Here is an 8,235-nt window from a genome sequence, read left to right as displayed (position 1 = left end):
TCTTGTAATGTTGAATAGAATCCTAGAACTGTAAGGGACCTTGAGAGATCATCAAGTCCAGTCCCCTGCCCTCATGGCAGGACCAAGCACTGTCTGCATCATATCTCTAGTGGTGGAGATTCCACAACCTTCCTAGGCAATTTAGTCCAGTGTTTCACCATCTTGACAGTTAAGAAGTTATTCCTAATGTCCAACCTAAACCCCCCACTGCAACTTAAGCCCGTTGCATCTTGTCCCGTCATCAGGACAAGGAAAACAATTTTTCTCCCTCCTTCTTGTAACACCTTTTTTGATACTTGAAAACTGCTATTATGTTCCCTCTCAATCTTCTCTTTTCTAAATTAAACAAGCCCGTTCTTTCAGTCTTCCTTCATAGGTCATGTTTTCTAGACCTTTAATCATTTTGTTGTTCTTCTCTTGACCTTCTTCAGTTTCTCCACATCTTTCTTGAAATGTCGTGCCCAGAACTGGACACAATACTCCAACTGAGGTCAAACAGAGTATCAAAACCTCACCAAAATGTTTTGTAGTGTTTTTGAAACAAAATTGTCAAAAATCAGCATGTTCCCCACATAAGTACAGCTGGAAAATTTTTCATCAGCTCTAGGAAGCAAGATTTCTCTGATATTTGCCTCTTAGCCTGCAAAAGCCCCTCTCCAGACATCTTTTTCAAATATCACAATCCAGGAAAGAGTATAGCAAGGGCAGATAGGAAGAGGTAGAATCACAGGCTGTGTCTAGACTACATGCCTCTGTCGGCAGAGGCATGTAGATTAGACACATAGGCAAAGGCAAATGAAGCCGCGATTTAAATGATCGCAGCTTCATTTACATTTACATGGCTGCCGCGCTGAGCCGACAAACAGCTGATCAGCTGTTTGTCGGCTCGCGCGCTAGTCTGGACATTCCCCCTGTTGACATCAAAGCCCTTTGTCGGCAGCCCCGTTATTCCTCGTGGAATCATTTAAATCACGGCTTCATTTGCCTTTGCCAAAAAAACAAATCTACATGCCTCTGCCGACAGAGGCATGTAGTTTAGACGTACCCACAGTGACCAGCCTGTCTGAGTGAAGTGTTTGCCTCCTAATGTAGTAGATTTTGAAGAGGAAATCTATGTTGGAGTTAATTCTTTTGGAAAAGTCCTGTGGGATTTAATAAGGTTTCTGTTTTGCTGAGACAAGAGGCCCTTTGTGCACAGAGAATGTTAACGTAAGAGCTTTTTTTCCTATTACAGTGCTAGGAATTATGGCTAACCTTTACTAACTTGGGCACCTGAAATGCAATAACTACATTTGTACGCAGACTCCCCAAAGAGACTGATTTTCAGAGATGCTGAGCATTCATAATTGCTATGGTCTTTAGCTGGAGCTCTGTACGCTCAGAAATTCTGGAACTCAAGCCATTTATATTGGATCTGTTATATGGATTTAGATACTTAATTTTAGGCACATAAATCTGGACTTTTGTAAATGTATGTATGAAGAATTATGAGACAAATCCTCAGTTGCTGTAAACTGGCATAGCTTCAATGTGAGGTGTGGGAAAAGAAAGAGAAACATTTAACAAATAGTGTAAGTATGCATGTTTGTAAAGAATAAACTAAATAGCAGTCAGTATAAAAGAGGAACACTTTACAGTTTTCATGGTAAGGGAAGTTGGCAAGAAATGCATTGCGTATGCTTTCACATGAAAGAAATACTGGATAGTACTAAGTTGTAACACAGTTTAGGGAAACTCATGTCTTGCTTTTATTTTTAAAAAAGAATCTTTACATTCCTAGGAGCCAAGCATTTTGCAAAAGGAAACATCAAAGGTCAGGGCTACGCAGCAAAGACATTTGAGAATCTGAGAGTCAGTTTTCCTTGATGTAAACCACTAAAGCCAAGAGAGTTACAACTAAGGTACATTTCATCTTATGGTTTTAAACTAAGCCCTGTTTGAAATGCTAACCATCAATTGTTTGAACAACATTCAAGTAGGTTATTGAGCCTTGTCCCTGTGTAGAAGGGTATTCAGAACTGCACAGTCCCAGAGGGATTTTTCTTGTATGCTTTAAAACACACACATGCACAAACGCACACATGCGCACACAGGGTAAGGCATTCAGAGGAAACAGCTCCTGCACTCATATATAAACTATGATTGTCACTGGCCTTTGTGTAGAGGAGTATAGGTGCAAAAACAAAATTACACACCAACGCAAGGGGCAGCTCCAATCTAATCCATACAATGTAGTCCAACTAATACCACCTAATAGAAGTGAACTTACCTTTATATGACAATATGGGAAGAAACTGGGAGTAAAGAATGGAATGATGAATTTTATAATAAGAAAGCAGTCTATTCAATTGGATTTGGGATAAACAAAAACACTTGGAAAGACAACTGTAGATATCCATTTGAAAGAGCCTGCAGAACCTGCACTAGTAGTGAGAGAACCTCACTGAATGCTAATGGGATCTCAAGATGTGGCATCATTCAGGTTGTAGTAGAAAGGCAGGTAGCAGCAGAGAGAATGAAGGGAAAGGGAGTAAAATGAGGAGTCTCTCTCTCTCTCTTTCCCTGTCCCGTTCACCTCTGTTTGCTGGACACCAGGGTGGATTTTCTGGGGATGCAAAAGGAGGAGTTGTATGTTAGCAGAGTTATTAGTAGTTCACTTCACCCCTTACTTTGGGAACTCCATTTGCTAGAGAAGAACATTGTCAGTTTCCTGTCAAATCACCTCCCTGTTCTATAAGCATATTTCAACAGATTTCTGGTGCTGCCAAGGCTAGCTCAAGCCATTCCTGCACCCCAGGCAGCGGGCACACGATGCATGCGCTGCTCTGCCCCTGGGCACACGGCACATGCATGGCCCCACCCCCCAGCACGCTGTGCACCTTACAGCTGCAATCGGGTGCGTGGCGCCTGATTGCAGCTCTAAGGGGTGCCGCACGGCCCCTGGCCCTGGGCGCGCAGCACCTGACGGCAGCTCTAAGGAATAAGAAAAGTTATTTACTTATTCCCACAATATAAGAACTAGGGGTCACCAAATGAAATTGATAGACAGCAGGTTTAAAACAAACAAAAGGAAGTTGTTCTTCACTCAGCACACAGTCAACCTCTGGAACTCTTTGCCAGAGGATGTGGGGAAGGCTAGGACTTTAACAGGGATCAAAAAAGAGCTAGATAAATTAATGGAGGTTAGGTCCATCAATGGCTATTAGCCAGGATAGGTAGGAATGGTGTCCCTAGCCTCTGTTTCTCTGGAGATGGGTGACGGGGGAGGGATCATGTGAGGATTACTTGTTGTGTTCCCTCCCTCTGGGGCATCTGGTATTGGCCACTGTCGTCAGACAGGATACTGGGCTGGATAGACCGTTTGGTCTGACCCAGTATGGCCATTCTTATGTCACATTCCTGAAATGCTGAAAAGTCTCAGTATTGTGCCCTTCTGCAGCACAGTGATGTTCTGTAGGGAGATTACGTAGCTTCCTTGAAAGGAAAATAACACGAGTCCTCTTGTCTTTGAACAAGTAGAACCGTTGGGTGCCAAGAGGGAAAGCATTCTAACTGGCAGGCAGGAGCATTCCCCCACTAAAGGCAGATGGAAGACCACTCTGGAGGTTATGAACAGAAGGAACCGAGAGCAGTTTGAATCCCTCAGAGCTCAGAAGGATTGGGCTTCTCAGGACGAGGATGCACCGCTGAACCAGTTCCTTAGGCAGGGAATGGGAGATTTCATCCAGGTTCCTTTCCCTTTGGGCAGTCACTCATACTACTGGTGGCAAATGAATTTGGGACTGTATCTGCTTCTGTGTCCACTGCTCCTCTCAATGAGCTAGCACCAACGCCTTTGCCTGCTACTCCTTGTGCAGCTCGTGTCCCTGGGTGCTGCTGAGGCAATGGACCAACCCCCTCCCTTCCTCCTCAAGTGACTGGGAGGAACCTGCAGGACCTCTGGAACAAGCAGCTCTGCTGGTTCTCAAACCCCCTTCAATGGGGAACCCTCCTGAATAAGCAGGAGGGGGAATGATGAGCACCAGGCATCTCCTCAGCCCAGCCTGTGTTTGACCGCCCCCCGCCCCCACGCCCGCCCCCTTGCTTGTTTCTCAGGGAGTCAGAACACTGCTTTTATTTGCAGTCCCTTTTTAAAATTTTCACTTCAAGTTATAGGCATCATTTAAATAGATATTTCATTTATTTGACTTGAGTGTGGACCCTCCTTCCTGACTGCCAGGACATTTTTGTCAGGTGCAGCCTAAGGCTCTATGATTTAGAGCACATGGCTTTGATTTGTGTAACTCATTAGTTCTGTAACATTGCAACGAATTCTGTGACCCTCCCATGCCTATTCAACCCCATCCTCCCAGCTCATAAATATCCAGATTCCAAAGACTATCCCAGAGGGATGGGGAAAGCAAAATGCACACAGAACACACTGGTAGTTTTAACCATCACAGAAGTCACAGCATAGAAAAAGGAACTTCTTTTTAGCTTGGTTCATCTACAGAACCAGGAAGCACAATTAAAGTAATAGTAAAGGCATTATACACTGAACAGTGACTGAGGCTATGTCTACGTTACAGAATTTGCACAAAAAGGCAAGTGTGGACACTCCACAGGGGTTTCATCAGCTGTGAAGTCTCCCATTTAGCTGTTCTATGCTGACAGGTGAGAGCTACCGTAACAAGCAGTGGTAGCTACCTAAGCAGGAGACCCTCTCCCACAGCTAGAGTGCTATCCACACCAGCGCTTCTACAATGAAACTTAAGTTGATCAGGGGTGTTGTTTTTTTTTCTACTCCCTTGACTGACAAAAGTTAACACCAACAAAAAGTGCTAGTGTTGACATAGCTTTAATCCTCTTCCCTCCCCCAATTCCCTCTCTTCCATCAAACTCTGGGCCTGGGCACAGTCACATATAATAGCTGAGGGTATGTCTACACTACCCTCCTAATTCGAACTAGGAGAGTAATGTAGGCATACCGCAATTGCAAATGAAGCCCGGGATTTGAATTTCCCGGGCTTCATTTGCATGAAGCCGGCCGGCGCCATTTTTAAATGCCGGCAGTTCGAACCCCGTGCCGCGCGGCTACACGCGGCACGGAGTAGCTAGTTCCGATTAGGCACTCCTCATGGAATGAGGAGTACAGCTAGTTCGGATTAGGAAGCCTAGTGTAGCCGCGCGGCACAGGGTTCAAACTGCCGGCATTTAAAAATGGCGCCGGCCGGCTTCATGCAAATGAAGCCTGGGAAATTCAAATCTCGGGCTTCATTTGCAAGTGCAGTATGCCTACATTACCCTCCTAGTTCGAATTAGGAGGGTAGTGTAGACATACCCTGAGAAAAGTGCTGTTATCACTATTGTCAGTGAATGGTGAAAAGAAACAATTTCACCCTCCCAACTCCTTAAAAGAGCTGTTTTGAAGATCATTTACAACAGAGCCCTCCCTACAATGTAGTCTTGAAAACATAGTGTTAACACAAAACCAGCATGCAATGAAGGCAACAGAATGAGGCTGAAAACCTTTTGTAGCACAAATGCAAGCCCTAAGGTGATGGAGCCCTGTCACAATTGCCAGTAATGAGTCACTAGTTACATAAACAAATGGCTTCTTATATAGTTACAGAAACATCAGACCTAGGGCAATAGATCTCAAACTTTTTGGCTCATGGACCATGTGGCTCAATGCAAACCTTCCTGTGGATCACCAGTTGCTAATAGAAATTCACTGTTAATTATACCCAAGCCATTTTGCTAGTACTGCAACTAAGGAGAATGGTTCAATTTAAATTAGTAAACAGATTAAGCATTTTGATTTTCTCATGTTAGTTTATTAAACTTAATTTTAAATAAAGTAAAATATTAATTTATGTCCAACACTAAAAGTGTTCATGTTTTCTTTATTTATGGCAGAAAGGGGGAACCTTTTCTGCATCGATGGCCACTGACACAAAGAGAAAAAAGTTGGGGACTACGCTAGTGAGAAACAAAAAAACTCCTCCAAAACCCCCCCAATCCTCACTGATGTGGCTCCCTACTGACATACCTCACTCCTTTGGCACTCCAGCCTCACGGCACAAGGGGAAGGGACAGGGAGGTCTGAGGTTCAGAGCTTCCCATAGGCCAGATTTACTTTTTTTGGATTCTGGAGTTAGTGGATTGTGTGGACCCACTTAGGTTCTGGGGCTGGGACAAACATGAGGGGTTCAGTGTGTGAGACAGGGCTGACAGTGAGTGGGATAGGGATGGGGGTGCAGGATCTGGGAGGGAGGTGGGGTGCAGGAGGAGGTGAGGGTCTGAGGTCTGGGTGGGAGGTTGTGTGAAGAAGCAGATTGGGAGTAGGGTGTCTGGCCAGGGAGAGGTGCAGAAGAAAGAGCAGAGTGTGGCCAGGAGGGAAGGTACAGTAGCAAGGGAAGGTGTAGGAGCAAGGTGGGGGCGCAGGGTCATGGCAGGGGGAGGGGAGTGAGTGAGGGGGATTGAGGTGAAGGAGTTTGAGCATGAAGGGGGATGCTTATCTGGCTTCATGCTCCATTGCATGTGGGGAAAGCCTCCAGAGAGCACGTCACTGCGCTGCTGTTCTCCCAGTCGGGTGGAGAGGGGGAGTGAGTACTCCTGGCCAGTGAGTAGCTCCTGGGCTCCCTGCTCCCATGACTGTCCAGTTCATTTACCCTCCGAGAGATGTTGGCTCCCAGCATCACCTCACAGCAGGACTCTCAGGGATGCTTCACAATCTACAGGACATCCAGGGGCTGTGCAGCATGACACACAGGCTGATAATACAGGGATCTCTCACCTGGTGCAGAGAAGAAGCTGGCCCTGGGGTGGGGTCAGGGGCAGCCCTAGACTAGCTGCCAGCAACTGGTGCCCTAGGTGAACCATGCAATCAGCGCCTCCACCTCCAAACCCCTCAATGATATTGCACCACCATTTGGTGCCCCATTTAACTTGGCGCCCTAGGCAACAGCCTAGTTCGCCTGTATGGACGGGCTGCCCCTGGGTGGGGTAGCTGTTTAGGCAGGGATCCCTTGCTCAGTACTGAGATGCAGCCACCTCTGGGGTGGAGCTGTGTAAAAGCAGCACTGCACAGTTATTCAGTGGGTTTCAGGAAGAACTGTTGGTTGGGGCTGCTGTTGTGATGCTAAAGAGGTTGATGTTCTGTCCCCAACCGTGGGGGTGTCTAGTTTGTTAGAGCAGGAGGTGATTTCAGAGCAATGGACTGACTTGGGCATCCTTGTCCTCCCTGAGAGCAGGCCAGGCCTCGCTACCCTCCCCCCACATTGGTCCAGGGCTCGTGCTCTGTCCATTTGTGCCCCACTCCCTGGCATAGGTAAAGCTGTGGGCAATCCCCAGGGTCTGCTGCTTGCACAGCCTTGCTTGTAGGAAGGGGTCACACTTTACCATGTGTTCCCAAGTCCTATGATCTCTGAGACTGATCCCATCACATCCCAGTCTCTAATTCCCCCATTGCCGCCTCACCCTGGCCCCCGCTTCCCCCACCCCTAACCCCTGCTCCCCTACCGCTCATGGGGGGAGGAGGGAAGCGTCCTGGCTCTGTGTGGGGTGTCTGCGCCATCAGAGGTGGCAGGTGAGGAGCCAGAGTGGCTCTTGGGGGTGGATTCCCCCAACCCCATTGCTTCCTTCTCCCCCAGCCTCCCCACTGCTTCATTGCCCACCAAACCTGGCTCCACCAAAGACTCCCCCACCCTATTGTTTCCTGGCACTCTCATCACCCCCAGCCCTCTCGACACCCCAGATCCCCCTGCCTGTCTCATGTGGTGTCAGCTGCTCGGTGCCAGTCTGGCTGGGCAGGATGGTCTGTTCTGGTCCCCCCACCTGCAAGTCCTGGCCCTCTGGGCACCAAGACCAATATGTACATGGGTGGGATCCAATTGCCTGGACAGCTTTGCAAATCAGATCTGCCTTGTGCCCGATCTGTATGGAGGTACTCCTCTTTACTCTCACACACATTGTGGAGGACACAGCAGACCATGGTTATGTGAATGGTGCTGGACACACTGACATTCACCTGGATGTGGAAACATTGTTAATGAGCTTTCCACCATCCACCAATGCATAACCATTCTGCAGCTACACAATTTGTAACTGAATTCCCTTTTTCCTGGGACATTGATGTTGGGGGTCAGTTTTGTAAGCCAAGTGTACAGAGGGTATGTGAGGTCTCGCAAAATAACTGTTGGCACATTAGAGAACCATGGAGTGTCCCTGGAATAAAGTGTCTTCTTCCCTGCA

The sequence above is a fragment of the Pelodiscus sinensis genome, chromosome 5 (assembly GCF_049634645.1).
Source record: "Pelodiscus sinensis isolate JC-2024 chromosome 5, ASM4963464v1, whole genome shotgun sequence".
Classification (NCBI taxonomy): domain Eukaryota; kingdom Metazoa; phylum Chordata; order Testudines; family Trionychidae; genus Pelodiscus; species Pelodiscus sinensis.
This window is presented reverse-complemented; position numbering follows the sequence as displayed.